Source organism: Rana temporaria, chromosome 5, assembly GCF_905171775.1.
Source record: "Rana temporaria chromosome 5, aRanTem1.1, whole genome shotgun sequence".
In the NCBI taxonomy this organism is placed as follows: domain Eukaryota; kingdom Metazoa; phylum Chordata; class Amphibia; order Anura; family Ranidae; genus Rana; species Rana temporaria.
In genome coordinates this window covers 376880323-376897139 of record NC_053493.1, presented here as the reverse complement: position 1 = coordinate 376897139, position 16817 = coordinate 376880323, and the positions used below count along the sequence as shown (strand labels likewise).

The 16817-nt window shown below is 41.2% G+C and overlaps 1 pseudogene; it reads right to left on the bottom strand.

The window, feature by feature from the left end:
- Window positions 1–16817, bottom strand: part of LOC120941314 — a 258756-nt pseudogene that overhangs the window by 111028 nt on the left and 130911 nt on the right.

Sequence of the window (16817 nt, the reverse complement as noted above, 5' to 3'; positions counted from 1 at the left end):
TCTCCATGGGAGTTTTTTCATTTATAAACTTTTCAATTATTCAATATTCACTTTATATTACATCATTGTATTTCGTTGTTTTTTATATACTTTTTTCACATTGCACTTTCACACATTGAATTATATGGTGCATATGGTTCAGCTTCCAGCTCTACACTTGAATTGTATATTTTTGTTGTGCCTTATATCAAGGTTATAGTGTTTTAGCAGCAGGACATCTGACAAAGATATATTTATTCATTTATTTACATATATTTGCACCTAGCACAAATTTTTCTTCTTTTTCTATCAAAATGAACAGAAAGCGATAGGAACAGGGGCAGAAACAAAATGACCATTACTTTAGTAGACTGGGGTGGGGTTACAACATCAGAGTGTATTTATACCAGTGGCATGAACAAAAATGATTTAGGCTGTAAAGCAGAATTCAAGTACAAAATAAAATTTAATAGCCCATTTAAAATGACATATAAAAAACTTCCCTTCAGCCTGGCGATGTCCCTCCCCTGCAGTACTTCTTTTTTGTCCTTATATGTATTTAAATAATGACTAGTATCAATAAAATCACTTTCTCTGAGCCCAGGCTATTATGGACTCATCCCTAGCCTGTGACTGGAAAAGAAGAAGAAGCAGGAGTGATAAGCTCTTTCTGTTTTGCTCTTTCTGCCCTGCAGTTCCACTTTTAGCACACTCTATTCACAAATTAAATAATTTTAGATCAGTGTAATACTCAGGAAGATCGAGTGTATGGCCGTGCCTGAAGATTGCATCTCATGGTCTGGTGCATGGAGCCAAAGCCTTGTACATATCTTCAAATGTTGATGCATGGGTATCTGCTCCTGTGCCTCATGACCAGGACTGCATTACGCTATCCTGTGTTTGACCCAGCTTGCCTCTTGGCTCTGCTCTATCCAGATCTATTGCTGACATTGGTTTGGGTCCTGGTTTCATCCTAAGCCTGCTCTTTTGGTACTTCTGCTGCTCTTCTGATATCAGCCCCTGACTTGGCTCCTGATCCTGTTTCTGCTGTCCGATTTAGCACTGCTGCTACTTAGTTGTTGCTGGCCCTGGCTTGTCTTGACTACAGATTTGCTTTCTGTTCCACCTGTGTGCCAGCACCCTACACAAGTTTTATTCTGAGCATTCACAGCACCCTACACAAGTTTCAATCTGAGCATCCACAGCATCCAAGCAGTCCTCCAAACTGTCATTAGACCACTCACTGTGGAGAGAGAAATTACCGCTCAAGGTGGGTCTGCTGGACAATCAGTAGCTGCTCAGGAGGCCAGGAGTGCCGGCAATGCACAAGGCAAAATGTAGAAGTTGAAAGGATGGACAGCCGCACCTACAAAAAAACCTACGTGTTTCGCACTGCGATCAGTGTTTAGCCATGACTAAGCACTGATCGCAGTGCGAAATGCGTAGGCTGTATTCCACCCTTTGCTGTTATTTGTAGTGCATTTTTCACCTATTTTTTAAATAAAGAAGGTTTTTTTTGGAGGTGCGGCTGTCCATCCTTTCAACTTCTACAGACCACTCACTGTGTCAGGACGCACCACAGGCACATGCTACTCCTCATTCTGCTACACACCCTGTCACCATCTCCAGGGGGTAATGGACAGGAGGCATAAGAAAAGCCTTATCATAAGCTCAGCTTCTATCAGATATTGGACACTGCTGAACTAAACTTATAATTCTTGGCTTGTTAAATACTGGAAAACTAGCAGTAGCAGAAAGCAGTTTGCAGTGAGGGCCAGTAGAAAAGTATTAAAAGAATAATTGATACCCAAACAGAGATCCGGAGATGGTAAGTCTGGTACCCCCAGCGGTTCCTCCTCTCTTTGGGGTGACATCGTATATGAGAGGGGTTAGCGCAGTAGAGTAGGTAAACGAGTTGTTGATCCAGACAGAATTGTTTGGGTTAATGACACCAACATTACAGACTTGAGAAGCTGCGTTTGTAACTGGGAAAAAAGACATAAAGAATAAGAACATTTTTACCACTTACTTGTGTAATATCATTGTACATGTAATGTAGTCTTTATTGTATTTATTGTATGGAGCATTAATAAATTCTAACGTTTTGATAGTACAAATTTAAATATCTTCCATAGACTAAAGAAATTAGGCCCCTTTCACACTGACACATTTTTTAGGCGGTTTAGTGCTAAAAATAGCGCTGCTACACCGCCTGAAAAAATTGTGCCCTGCAGTCTTCAATGTGAAAGCCCGAAGGCTTTCACATTGAAGCAGTGCACTAGCAGGACCACTCCAAAAGTCCTGCTAGCCGCATCTTTGGAGCAGTATAGGAGCAGGGTGTTTACCGCTCCTTCCCATTGAAATCAATGGGAAACCGCGGTAATACCACCGGCAATGTGCCTCTGCAGAGGCGCATTGCGGGCAGTATTAACCCTTTTTCGGCCGCTAGCGGGGGTTAAAACCACACCGCTAGCGGCCAAATATTGCGGTAAATATGACTATATAGCGGTGCTAAAAATCACACCGCTATACCGCCACCGCACCTCCGCTGCCCCGTGTGAAAGGGGCCTTACAGAGGCTTTCTTTCTGATCTCTACTGTCAATGCCAGTTGACTGCTTGTCTTGTTGTTTCAATGGTTTTCTGAGGTACTGACCTGGAACAACTATGCAGTTCTGGAGTTTTGACTTTCTAATCTGCATGCTTGTTTCAGTTCAGTAACTCTGAGGGTACTAAAGCCAGAAGAAGGTCAGCAATGGTGCCTCTGTATTTCTCTTACAACTAATTCCCTTTAAAGCATATCTTAACTGTAGCGCACTGCAGATAAACAAGCATCCCCCACTCCTGCACAGCCAGGCACACCAAATCTCCACAAGCACCCAGAGTCAGAGCAGTCTGTGGCATTGTTTTTTTTATTTATTAGAGGGTTAATAACTTGGACAGGGTTGGGAGGTTATGGGATGACAACTTGACTTCAACAACTTCAGGGACAACTTTCTATATACAGTGGGGAAAATAATTATTTGATCCCCTGCTGATTTTGCCCACTTACAAAGAAATTAAGGATCTAGAATTTTTATCATAGTTGTAGTTTAAATGATAGAGACAGAATATCAACCAAAAATACAGAAAAAACACTTGACAGTCTCCTCATCAGTTTAGGAATGGCCCATTACAGGCAGGAACTCACAGTCCCTTAACAGTAGCACAAATGGAGTGACACAGCTTGTAACTTTCTCTGCCACTTCCTGTGTGGTCACTGATCCCAGCACCACCTCTTCAGGCTCTGCCAGCCCTCCCAGCTGCAGGTGCCCCTTTCACCAGCTCTCCTGGCTGCCTCTCCACACCAGTCCACCCAACTGACTCTTCACCAGCCCACCCGGCTGACTCTCAGGAGATCTCTCAGGGAAAGGACTGAAGACTAAGGCACGCCACTGTCTTCAAGAGAGACTGGCTACATGTGGATTCTCCCCCCTTTGTAAGTCCCCACAGTGTTGCACTACGCACTCTGTCCTCTCTTGCTCCCATGCCTCCAGGAAGACTTACTCCTTTGTGTTTTAGCAGTATTCTTTCAGCACCCGATCCCCGGGCCAGAGGCAGAACACCCCCCCAGAGTAGGGGGTTTGCCTCAAGGGCCACTGACAGCCTCCTCAACACTGCATCTTCCATGTGACTGCCCTGCTGGCATGGCCCATGTCTATTTATGAGGTATTCTCTGCCCCCTGCCAGCCCATTACTAGGGATTGGCTAAGGCTTTATAAATATGCATGGCAACTCCTCCTAACCCCTGCCCTCTAGTTCTAGAATATTCTCCAGCCTTGTAGACCAGGGGCAGGCACCAGAGAACTGTCATGATGAGTCACCCAGCCCTGAACTTTAATGAACCCTAACTCAGATTCCATAGCTCATGCTTGCCCTGAGCCAAAGTATATTTTGTCTACAGTAACTTCTAGCACACACTAGAGGGTGCTACATAACCAAAAAATAACCAAAAAACTAAAATACCATAGAGTATATTGCAGCATACCAGTCCTTAGATATGGTGTCTGGATTAGTTTCCTTATTTCAGGCTTTTTTCCCGTTTAATTTCACCTTGAGATCCTGCCAGCATACACTTCCTGTCAGGGGGTGACCATGCTTACTTACTACACTGCATCTATGGAGGAGCAGCTTTGTCACCCAAGAACAGAAACTACGTTAGAACTACAGATCACTTCTCCCATAAGACAGGGGGAGGGGTTTTGTAGTCCATTAAAATATCTGAGAACTGAGTGCAAAGGCAGAGAGTGCAGGAAGTTATCAGATCACAAGATTTCTAGCAGGATAAACAGGTATTTTTGCAGTTATCAAATATATAACAAAACACTTATTTAAAAGTCTAAGAGGGAGGAAATAGAAGCCCTCATTATGACTGTACATATTATTCAAATTTGCGAGGTACAGTATCTATTTTACAATTTTGCATTAAAGGCAATTGTCAGATTAGATTTCAACTTTGAGGTTAAATGAACAAGTCTTGTGTAGTCCAGCTGTGTCTAAATGTATTAAATTACAGTGGTAAACTTACCTGATTTATTACCCCCTTATCTATATACAGTATAGAGATATTATAGATGATTAGATACATATTCCCTATTCTTTATAATTATATAAATGTCTATGAGATGTTTATGTTTTGTTTTTCTTTTGTTTCATTTTTATCTCTTTTTCAATTTCTTTATGGTTTAATTTTTTAAAACAATGTATTATTTAAAAAAAAAAAAGAGAGAGAGAGAGATATAATCATGTTTTGAGATGATTTTGGAAATATGTTTACTTAGAATTTTATTATGATTTCTTGCCCCGAAGACAGGGGTGCGATTTTGGCCTCATTGACACAATTAAGCATAGTGTGAGGGCCATAATTTCCTACTTCGGGGATACACAGCCGTTCCCATACATCCCCATTCCTGTCAATTGGGTCGCATGGACATAGTTGCTGCTCCCAATTTGACGTGTGTGTCTGTCAAAATGGACTACCCATACAGGGATGCATGGAACACCTGCACATCCCTATGCAGGCAAACACAGCCCTCGCCAGGGTATATGTACGCCCATGTGAACGAGGTCTTACTCATGAAATGCATTGGCTTCTTTGGAAACAATTGCAAATTAATAAATCTATGTTGAATGTTTGCCTCTTCGCATCTTTCTTTTAACTCTTCACCTTTTTTATACATGCCCACTGTTATCAGTATATTGTAGTAATCAGCATTATTCCACAAATTATTTCCAAACTTGAAACAGTTTCCTGTCTTTTATCTTTGGAGATATGAGAAATATTGATAAAATATAGTGCAATAAACAAATATGATCATAAGCATTTTATGAATTAAGATCTATTACCTATAAGACTGAATAACATGAATTTCTAATATGCTCTGCTGATCTTTTTCAGTGAAGTTGTATTGATTTGATGGGTAGTTCCGTTACTTACCATTATTCAAAGGCAATTCACAGAGAAGGAAGCTTGCATTAGATCTCACTTGATCTATTTTGCACTCAGAGTTGCAGATCACCACCTTGGATACCGTCTCATTAAACCCAGAGCCAGCAATAGAGAGCATCAATCCACCACCGAAGCTTCCTAAACAGCATAAAGAGATAAATAATTGACTACATATTAATTTCACAATAAATATTCACAGCAATAACTATTTCATAACTTTTTATAATCTGCGTCACTTAAGTCTCTTTACATTTTTTGGGAATGTCTCAACATTCGCATTAAAGTTGCTACCAATAATGTTTGTAACATGTGTGTAAAGTCAGTTTCTATTTGTTGCCTTTCGCAGGGCAAATGTAACATTCTCTAAGGCCCGGTACACACGGGCAAACATGTACGATGAAACCGGTCCGTCGGACCATTTTCACCGTACATGCCTGCCAGAGGGCTTCTGTACGATGGCTGTACTAACCATCGTACAGAAGTCCGCGCGTAAACAATACGCGGGGCGTGTCCGCGTCGTCGCCGCGACGATGACGTGGCGATGACGCCATTTAAAGGCTTCCACGCATGCGTCGAAGTCATTCAACGCATGCGAGGGACGGCGGGCGCTCGGACATGTACGGTAGGTCTGTACTGACGACCGTACATGTCCGAGCGGGCAGGATTCCAGCGGACGGTTTTAAAACACGTCCAGGAATATTTGTCTGCTGGGAAAAGGCCCGGCGGGCAAATGTTTGCTGGAATTCGGCCCGCTCGCGCCTACACACGACCGAACATGTATGCTGAAACTGGTCCGCGGACCAGTTTCAGCATACATGTTTGGTCGTGTGTACGGGGCCTAACAGTTGATTATATGGCAAATAAGCCATAAGAACATTCAACAGTAAAGCCCTGTACACACGATCGGTTCATCTGATGAAAACAAACCGATGGACCATTTTCATCGGACGAACCGATCGTGTGGGCCCCATAGTTTTTTTATCCATCGGTGAAAAAAAAATAGAACCTGTTTTAAATTTTTCTTATGGTTAAAAAATCGATAGAAAAAAAATGATCGTCTGTGGGGAAATCCATCGACGCATGCTCAAAAGCATTGAACTTAATTTTTCTCAGCACGTCATAGTGTTTTACGTCACCGCGTTGGACACGATCAGATTTTTTATTTTTTTTTGTTTCATAATAGATTTTTTACCGATGGTGTGTAGGCAAGACTGATGAAAGTCAGCGTCATCGTGTATACAGGGCTTAAGGCTGCATTCACACCTTAGCGCAGCGTTTTGTACCGCGATTTGGCGCGACAAATTGCAGAGTTTTGTACCGCGATTTGCCACGACAAAACGCGGCGTTTTTAACCCAATGTTTTTTACAGGTCATTGTCAGCTATGCCGAACGCCGAAGCCGCCTGAATACGCGCGACAAAAAAGGGTCAGGGACTTGTTTGAGCTTCACGCGATCGGCGTTTCGACGTTCGGCGTTGAGATGTGAACCATCTCCATAGAGATTAATGTTATTTCTCCCCTCCAGCGTATCTGAGTGTCACGCTTCAGGCGTTTTGTCGCTCAGGTGTGAATGCAGCCTAAGAGTTAAAGAATATTTGACCAACAGAGATAAAGCCTAACGCCGGGTAAGAACAACTAACTTTAATGGTAAATAATATGCTGAAGACATCTACACGGTGTACAATGTGTTTAGTGATTCCTGTGCAAAAATCCCAACGAATGGGTGTTTAGTCAAGAGAACCTCCATCTGCAGCGGGAAGCGAAATTTTTAGCAGAGGTATTACTACTGCTGCTAATTTTGACAGCTTCCTGCTCAGTGTGCCTGGTTGTTAGGAAGCTAACAACCAGTGACTCGCCCACACCCAGCACATTCCCAGCTGACAGGTAAATATAAAAAAATACATCACATCTCCCCCAGAATTCATTCTAGGTTTTTCACATCTGATAAAGGGGGACACCACGAAAAAAAATATATATATATATCGTGGGGTACCAGACTCGCTACCAGACACTTATCTGAGCATGCAATGTACTAGCAAGGAAAGGGGGGGGGGGGCGAGTGTGCATCCCATACCAGGTAAGGTGCCCTCAATATGGTAGAAAAAAACCCTCATGAGGTACCCCCCAAAATCGCTACCAGACTCTTATCTGAACATGCCATGTACTGGCAAGAAAAAGTAACGGGGCGAGCATGCATCCCAAACAGGTACCGTGCACTCCACATGGTAGGGTACCTTGCTATGGGAAACCCCCTGGCAAAGCACCTTGTCCCGATGTTGATGAGGACTTATTCCCTACAATCCTGGCCCGTGGTTGTGGGGGTCTGTGGAAGGGGGGCTTATAGGAATGTGGAAGCCTTCTTTAACAAAAAGGACGCTCCCAGATATCAGTTCCCCCTATGTGAATGAGTAAGGGGTACATATTCTTCCACATTTTAAAATTGATGGAAGAATCATCAACTATATTTCATATGTTGAGACAGCTAAAAAAACTAAAGTTATGACAAGGAAGACAATTGCTTCAGAGTTTATGAGGACGTAGATTTAGTAGACAGCCTCTGCGTCTTTGGAAAAAATACTAACAATAAAAATCCAAAGTCAAGAAACAAGAACACAGACTGGCACTTGGAAGAGCAAGCAAATAGCTGGACATACACTGACCAAATTAGTCTGGTTCAGCTGGAACTGGCAACATTTTGATCAGTGTGTGGCAATCTCTGCTCGACAGAATTTGATTATTTGACTGAACCCTGTGAAAAAGACATGCTAGAAAACTTTTCCTGATCAGCAGCAGCAGCAGCAGCCAGTAATTAGCCATTGGTACCTGCTTCTGCTGAGCTTTCTGTGAATAGAGCAGCACTGTTGCAGAGGGGCACAGCACTGGATCGAGATAAGACTCAGGTAAGTATTTCATGGGGGGCTGGGGGGAACTGACATAGAAAGTTTGTTTTTCTTTGATGAAGATTTTTTTTTTATATAAAACCTTTAACCTTTACAACTACTTTACCACAAATCAAGACCAAACTTTTCACTAGAAGCCCAGATGACTAGGCTGAAGCTGTCTTGACATATTATGAGAAGAACCAACTGCCTTTAAAATACAATTATTCTTGAAAGAAATTGAAGAAAAAAAAAAGAAAAGGACAACTAAATAAGATAGATGAACTTGATGCATACAGTCACAGAAAGCATTAATATGTTGTGTGTGTGGAGACTAAAGGCCCAAATCATTCTGAAGAATCACTATCCATGTGGTCTCCAGTGGTTGGTTTTGACTTGTTGGCATCAAATGTGTAGGTGAGGGAATTGAGTCATTTTCTTTCATTCAACAAGCTGGTTGAACAAAAAAATTACTCATGCATGGCCAGTCTTAGTCTACATCAGCGGTCTACTTCTAATGGCACTCACCTTGATTTGGAGAGATGCTGGTCATACTTAGTTCATATGTAAATGCTTCACTGGATCTTGCAAAGCCTTTCTTATTATGTAGTAATATTGGGAATGTTCCTCCCCAGTGGTCTGTCACTGTGCAGTTTAGTAAAGTATCTGATATGAAGGTGATGACACATATGGCATCACCAATAGCCACGACAACATCTGTGGCATCAGAACCAAACTGTGTGCCAAAAACAGAGATGGTGGTTCCTGATGGTCCTGTTAGTAAATAAGACATAGAAAAAACTTTAGATCCTTGTTTCCCTAAAAAAAACAAATTTTCGAAATCCAATTGTCCTTGGGGCAGAAAGTGAGGTGCAATCTTCTGGACAGGGGCACAGACAGCAAAACAAATGTTACAGGGGTGATAATCCTTCCCTATGTTATCCAAAAAGCTTAAAAATAGATTTTTTGGCTGGAGCTACACTTAAAAAATGTACCTGTTCCAACTTACAAACAGATTCAACTTAAGAACAAACCTACAGTCCCTGTCTTGTTTGTAACCCGGGCCCACCTGTATATCAGAACCAGGGGTTTAACTGTACAGAAATTTTGTTCTATGTTTTTTTTTTCAATGACAGCAAAGTCTTATTATTAAGACTCCATTACATTTGAAATGTTATAGCTTAATTCTAGGTAGAAGTAAAAATAAACCAATGAATGCATTTGTAATAAAAATAAATCACTGAATGTATTTTTGAATGTATATCTGCTATTAAGGGCAAAACAAAAGGATCTCTTTATTGTAACCCTCTTCACAGAATATATTTACATTTCTTTAGTTTTTTTACCACTCTATTTAGTACTGGGAGCAAAAGTAAGGTTGGAGGAACAGCCATGTTATGCTCCATGTGCTAGCACTGGGCCAATCAGTCCTGTCACGTGGTCCAAATTTTAGCCCTATATAAGCTACAATTCCAGTGACCCACCGATTACACACTCTTTAGGATTGATCCTGGTGGCTGAAAGAAGTGGTAAGAGAGTGAAAAAATGGTATGTGCTTCTGGGGAGGTGGGTATTAAAGCAAACATGTTGCCTTGTCATGCATGGGCAAAGAACCTCTGCTTTCACATTTGCCACCTTTTGGGGAGCATGGGGGGTGGGTACCTGGTTTTGAAAGCCAGAAGTTCAGCCGCCCCCCTCCTTCCCCTGCAGCCGACCCATTAATGGAGCGCAGCACACTTCATGCATGCGCAGTAGGGAACCAGCTGTGAAGCTGCAAGGCTTCTCTGCTGGTTTCCCTTAGATGGTGGTGGCAGTACCTAATAGCCAATTAAAAAATCGGCTCAGGTGAGGATACCATTGGATTCCTAGACAGGTAAGTGTCATAATAATAAAAGTCAGCAGGTACAGTATTTGTAGCTGCTGACTTTTATTTTTTTCTGAAGGAGCCTGGCGCTCCACTTTAAATATAGACATTAAATATAAAATTGTGACTAAAGCTGGCCATACACACTACTATCTGGCTCTATCAATGATTGTGTTTGAGCTTCCCTTTTATAAAAATGCAATGAATTATTGTTAGAAAGCCTTCACATTACAAATTTTGGTTATTCTGAGGCCCCATACACACAAGAGGATTTATCCGCGAATACGGTCCAGCGGACCGTTTCCGCGGATAAATCCTCTCGAGGATTTCAGCAGATTTCTCTGCGATGGAGTGTACTCACCATCGCATTGAAATCCGCGCCAAAATCCTCTGGCGATGACGTGTCGCGCCGTCGCCGCGATTATGACGCGGCGACTTGCACGACGCTGTCATATAAGGAATTCCACGCATGCGTCGAATCATTACGACGCATGCGGGGGATCCCTTCGGACGGATGGATCCGGTGAGTCTATACAGACCAGCGGATCCATCCGTTGGGATGGATTCCAGCAGATAGATTTGTTTAGCATGTCAGCAAATATTCGATCTGCTGGAATCCATCCCAGGGGAGAAATATCCGCGGAAACAGATCCGCTGGAGTGTACACACCATAGGATCTATCCGCTGAAACCCATTCGCTGGGATTTTTCAGCGGATGGATTCTATCGTGTGTATGGGGCCTTAGAAAAAACATACGATTGAACGGTAATGTGTATGGCCAGCCTAAGGGTTTTTAAAATTAAAAGAACATTTCTATTTCTGTTCAGGCACTTTTTAGATATACACAACCCTGCAAAAAGAACAACAAGGTTAGTGACCTGGCTTTTTTCTCGTTTGTAGTTGAGTTTCAGCCTTGTTACATCCCTACCCCGTAATGTAGCTAGACACTGAAGGAGCAGCAGGAGTACAGTGGCGAGTCATCCTTCTGCTCACTCACTGCAGTCAGGATATTATGTTCTAGCTCATATGAACCACAGCATAATTTATTGTCTGCCCCTTCCCCAATCGGAAAGTACAGGGATTGCAAGAGTCTGAAACCAAGTAATATTTAAGTATCTCTATTAGTTAAATTTACAAATGTAATTATATTTTTGAATTAATACATAACAACACTAATTGATAATGTTTTTATATCTACTTTACATGCCATTTTGAAATTGTATACCTGTGCTGGGAGAAATTGACGTTACTGTAGGGGTGTCCGCCTCTGAGTAGGTATATCTGAGTGAAGGATACGATGCCGATGGTATGTAAATGTTTACTGTGGCAGTCCTGGCAGCTGAGCTTGCAGGAGTAACACACTGAATCCTGCCGGGGGTTACTGACAGAATAAAACATGGGATGCCATCAACTTTTACCGTAGTATTCATTGGGGGGAATCCATTCCCTTCTATCTGTAAAACTGTTCCACCTTGAACACTTCCAGATGGTGTTAAGAGTACAGCTTCAGCAGGACTATTTATGGTCAAGGAGCCCTGGGCCAAGCCTTTGCTTAAGACAATAACGTTGACTGCATAGGTACGAGCAGGAATTGGATCTACACTGCATTTAATTTCCGTGTCATTAACATCTACCACAATGGCTGCCACACTATCTCCAATATAAACTGCTATGTCGTTAATGTCTGCTCCAAATCCACTGCCATAAATATTCAACACGGTTGAAGTGTTGCGTACTACATTTGGGGAAATGCTTGATGCAACCACTGTGACTGGGCTGGTATAGACGAAGTTACAGCTTCCTTTGCACAATGCTGTAATTCTATTGACTGTCACCTGGACATTAACAGTGTGAGCGAAACTGGCTTGGGTGTCACAAACAATGTTTGTGTAGGTAATTGAGACAATACTACAGCCTAAGCCTGTTATGATGGTGGCGTTGCTGTTTGAGAAACCAGATCCAACTATGGTTATTCTTGTACGTCCGGAAGCAAAGCCATTGTTCGGTATGATGGAATCGATGTGAGGCAATAAGGCAAATCTCCTTTCCATCTCTTGGTTTATAGCACTGATAGCGTTCCCATAATTGTTCACTGTTAAAGATACAAGTTCTGCAATTCCAATATTCATGGAGTCCTGAGGATCTATCTTGCAGGTTATTGAAGTTTCATCAGCAGACAGGACTATACATGGGTACTTTCCAACTGAGACCTAATAAAAACATAGATATAAGTATATTTTATGATTAGGTTTGCAACCAATTCACTTCTTCTTTCTATTCTATTACTAATAGTGGTTCTAATGTCTGCAGCAGAATAACTATATGAAAAGCAACAGGTCCTAGGGTTCGCCTACAGTTCTGGCACCATCCTATTATACAGTGCTATCTGGCTTGAATAATATAATAAAAAATGTGACACTTCAGGAATTGATGTATGGACCATGCAGCATATTATGCATGAAGTGCACCTTTGGCTCAGATTTGGTATTGTGCCAAAAAATAGCCCTCATTAGGCCCCTTTCAGACGTGCGGACCGTGTGTCCGCTTTTTCATCCATCCGTTTGCGGATAAAAAAGGGACATACATTGGTCCCTATGTGATTGCGGGTGTCAGCGGATAAACATCCGCTGACACCCATAATCACCCGCCTCCGCAAAGATCCGATTTTGCGGACGGAAGAAACCCCTATTTTTTCTTCCGTCTGCGGATCGGATGAACACGGACACGCGGTCCCTCCATAGGGGAGAGCAGAGAAAAGACAGGGCGGTCCCTGCACAGTGTGCGGGGACCGCCCTGTCAGCCGCCGGTTTAGCGGGGATATACGGATCGATCCCTGCTGAGCTTACGGACACACGGAGGCGGATCATTACTGATCCGCCCCGTGTGAAAGGGCCCTTTGACTTACTGTTTAACTTTTTTTGCACAACGAAAAAGTAAAATAAATAGTTTAACATAACAGTACACAACAATCAAATATACAAAGGAGAAAGACACAATAACAAAACATACAACATTCCCCTCCTAAAAAAAAAGACACACCCTATAAATAAAGAAATAAGAATAGTTTTTTTAAGCAAAATTCACATAAGCCATACAATGAGTTTTTTCCCCTTCTGTAAAATTTTGTCTAAACCACTTTTCTCATCCCAATTATTGCCTGAAAGTTGCTGATCTACAGTAGACACCATAATATATGAATAATCAGAGTGTAAAGATGTGGGCGCAACTCAGTCCTTAAAACAGGAGATAGCTATGAATATAGAAGATGCCTAATGGATTTTTTGGAGTTGCGCCAATAAATTTATACCACATTATGTACAATTATAAATCTGTTATTCCATATTTAAATTAAAAGCAGGGTACAAAATATATAAAACCATGTATTAAAAAGAAAAGATAAAAAAATGTAAACATTAGTGTACTGTATGTTCCACATAAAGACAACGTTTTCACAACAAACAAGTAAACAAGTACTGATATTGGTCTTGACACATTTCGTGAAGCAATGTTTACTTCTTCAGGAGAAGCTGCAGTATTGTACTTGGTTCAGTTAAATTACTAACATGCACACTATTACCCAACGTGGGACTCTAAGCTTTATAATATTTCTGTAAAAAGGAAATTCCACCTAAGGTCAAAAATAAAAAGTACGGTAATCAATAGATCTTTCAGACAATGCTTTCTTACAGCTCTTGGAGAACCCAGTAATAAGGTCTTCCCACATGAATTGCTTTCTTCTTCCTTGTGCTTCATACACCCTCTTCTCCTGCTGCAGGAGATGTTATCTCATTGCCTGATAATGTCTATAACAGAAGTGGGACCTGGAGAACCAAATCTGAGAAATATAAATCACTGGTGAGAGATTGAGCATCAACATCTACCCAGAGCTGAATTTTAGGTGGACTGACCCTTTAGAATCTTTTACGACCACAGAAATATTTTGCTATACTTTATATATACCAAGATCTATCTATCTATCTATCTATCTATCTATCTATCTATCTATCTATTTGTCTTTCTTGGTCTCATCCAAATAGTTACCTGGTTAGCACATATGACGTTGCTGAAGCCAGATCCCAGTATGGTTATTGGGTCATGAATTGTTCCATAGGTTGGTGTAATGCTGGTAATGGAAGGTGAGTAACAGTTGGAGTACCCAAACCAGATAGAATAGTTACGTGTTGTACTATCATCTAGCTGTGGACAAATAGGTTCTGGAGCGGCACAGTCAGCAGTTGGTGGAGGTGAAAGGGGAACTGCAGAAACACACAAATAAAAGTTAAACAAAGAACAACACACACATGTCTGATAATACAGGGTGGGCCATTTATATGGATACACCTTAATAAAATGGGAATGGTTGGTGATATTAACTTCCTGTTTGTGGCACATTAGTATATGTGAGGGGGGAAACTTTTCAAGATGGGTGGTGACCATGGCGGCCATTTTGAAGGCGGACATTTTGAATCCAACTTTTGTTTTTTCAATAGGAAGAGGGTCATGTGACACATCAAACTTATTGGGAATTTCACAAGAGCTTGGTTTTAACGTAACGTTATTCTTTCATGAGTTATTTACAAGTTTCTGACCACTTATAAAATGTGTTCAATGTGCTCTCCAGTGACATGCGGCGAGTGCTACGCTGTGGGCTCTTGCTGAACGAAGCTAGGACAGCCACTGATGTTTCTTCATTAGACCCCTTTCACACTGGATACGCCTATAGCGGAGCATTAAAATCGCGGTAAAATCGCGGTAAAATAGCAGTGTTTTACCGCAATCAACACCCCTCTTTTGACCTATGAGTATCTATACTATTTGGCCCCAAGCAGCCTTTGGTCTTTATTCATTTGGTCTTATCTTCTACAAGCTATAGAAGAATTCTAATTTTGTATGACACAAATAATTATATTTATTAATTATTACTAGTCAACCAACATTCAAATTCTTCTATAGCCTATGGGGGGAGCATTTGACCGGAAATGTACAAATGCGGCATCATACAGTTTAGCTGCTTGTCGAATCTTCTTAGAACTTTCGACAGACACCATAAGCCTTCAATGACAGATTCAACGTTTGCATGTTTTTCGCTGCTCCGTCGAATCTTTTTTGTTCATGTCGAATGGTCTACCCCCAACACTGTCTCTATAATGTCGATTCTTTTCTCTCTATGTTGAATCTTTCCTCTCTATGTAGAATAATCTTGGACTAATACAGTTAAGGTTAGGCACATTCGACCGCAGATTCGATAGACCCAGATTGCTATTGTCATGTCGAATCTCCTATCTATATCGAACTGTTGTAACAACGAAAAATATTTTTTTTTAAGTCGGATCTTTCGGACGAAAATGCATTTGGATGAAAACAAATGCACATTCTACTATATTTTACACATCTGCACCTTTTGAATAAAACACAATTAATCTGAATGTCTGCTTGTATGTCTACTGGCTTAATTCAGAAAGCTTCACACAAGGACAAGAATTGAGTCTCATGTAATGGGTACAATAAAGGGGAAAAAAATAGAGTGGCAAACAGAGCAAAATGATATCTAATTGTAGTAGTGAAGAGGTCCATGCTTCTTCACACAGGTCCTTATGGCAGGAAATAAATATGTAGATGGAGTTCGTATCCTTTGCCAACTCTTGTTGAAATAAAATATCTTGTTCGAAGTGGGATGAAGAAATTAGTTAGCACTGTCAGAATCCACAGCAAAGCCGGTATTTGCTATAATCCAGAGTTCCTTGGAAAATGACAATTTGCTTCACCTGCAAACCCAATTTGCCGCTCAAAGGACCACTTCAGTGTACTTAGAGCTTGTAGAGTGCACACCTGGTTCTAAATAGGAAGCTTACACTATGACCTAATAACTATTATACTTTCTTATAGGTATAGTACTTAATAAAGCTATAAACTATGTTCTTATTGGCCACTGATGTCACAAATGTCTTCCTATAAGCTCCAGTCACCCTAAAAATGGGATTGCCATTTAATTATTGGGTGTTTATGTTCCTTTTGAAGCAAGGCATTCCAAATGGAGAAGCCCAACGATACTGTGTTCCATGGTAAGAGGCTAGACTTATTTCTAGTGCTGCGAGTACAACAGTGATAGGCAAATAGTAGTCTGGTTACAGAATGACTTACCTGGTACATAATCAGCCTCAAACCCTCCAACTGTCACCTGTACTGCACTGATGGTTTCTTTGAGTGGAGAGACATAGACCACCCCTTGCATGTATAACGTCTGTCCATCATTGACATAACCACTGCTGTAGTAATAGGTTCCCGGAGATGTGAACTTGTAGGAAAAGACACCTGAGACAAAGAAAACACTGTTAAAGCATCACCATACAAACTAAATGCAGAATTTTCAATTATGCAATTCCCACTAGGACAGAATTTAAATGGTATGTATATTTTAAATAATTTGTATAATCATGTCTCAAGTGTATCCCTATATCTCCCTCTTATATGTGCCAGCGTTCATTTTTTTTTTCTTACACTTTGTATTTTGGTAGCAAGAAAAGGCTTTTATTACACTTGTGACATCATCACCAGTGTGGAAAAAGGTGCCCTAGGTCAGTTTTATTATGTAGGTATGCCCCCACCCCCC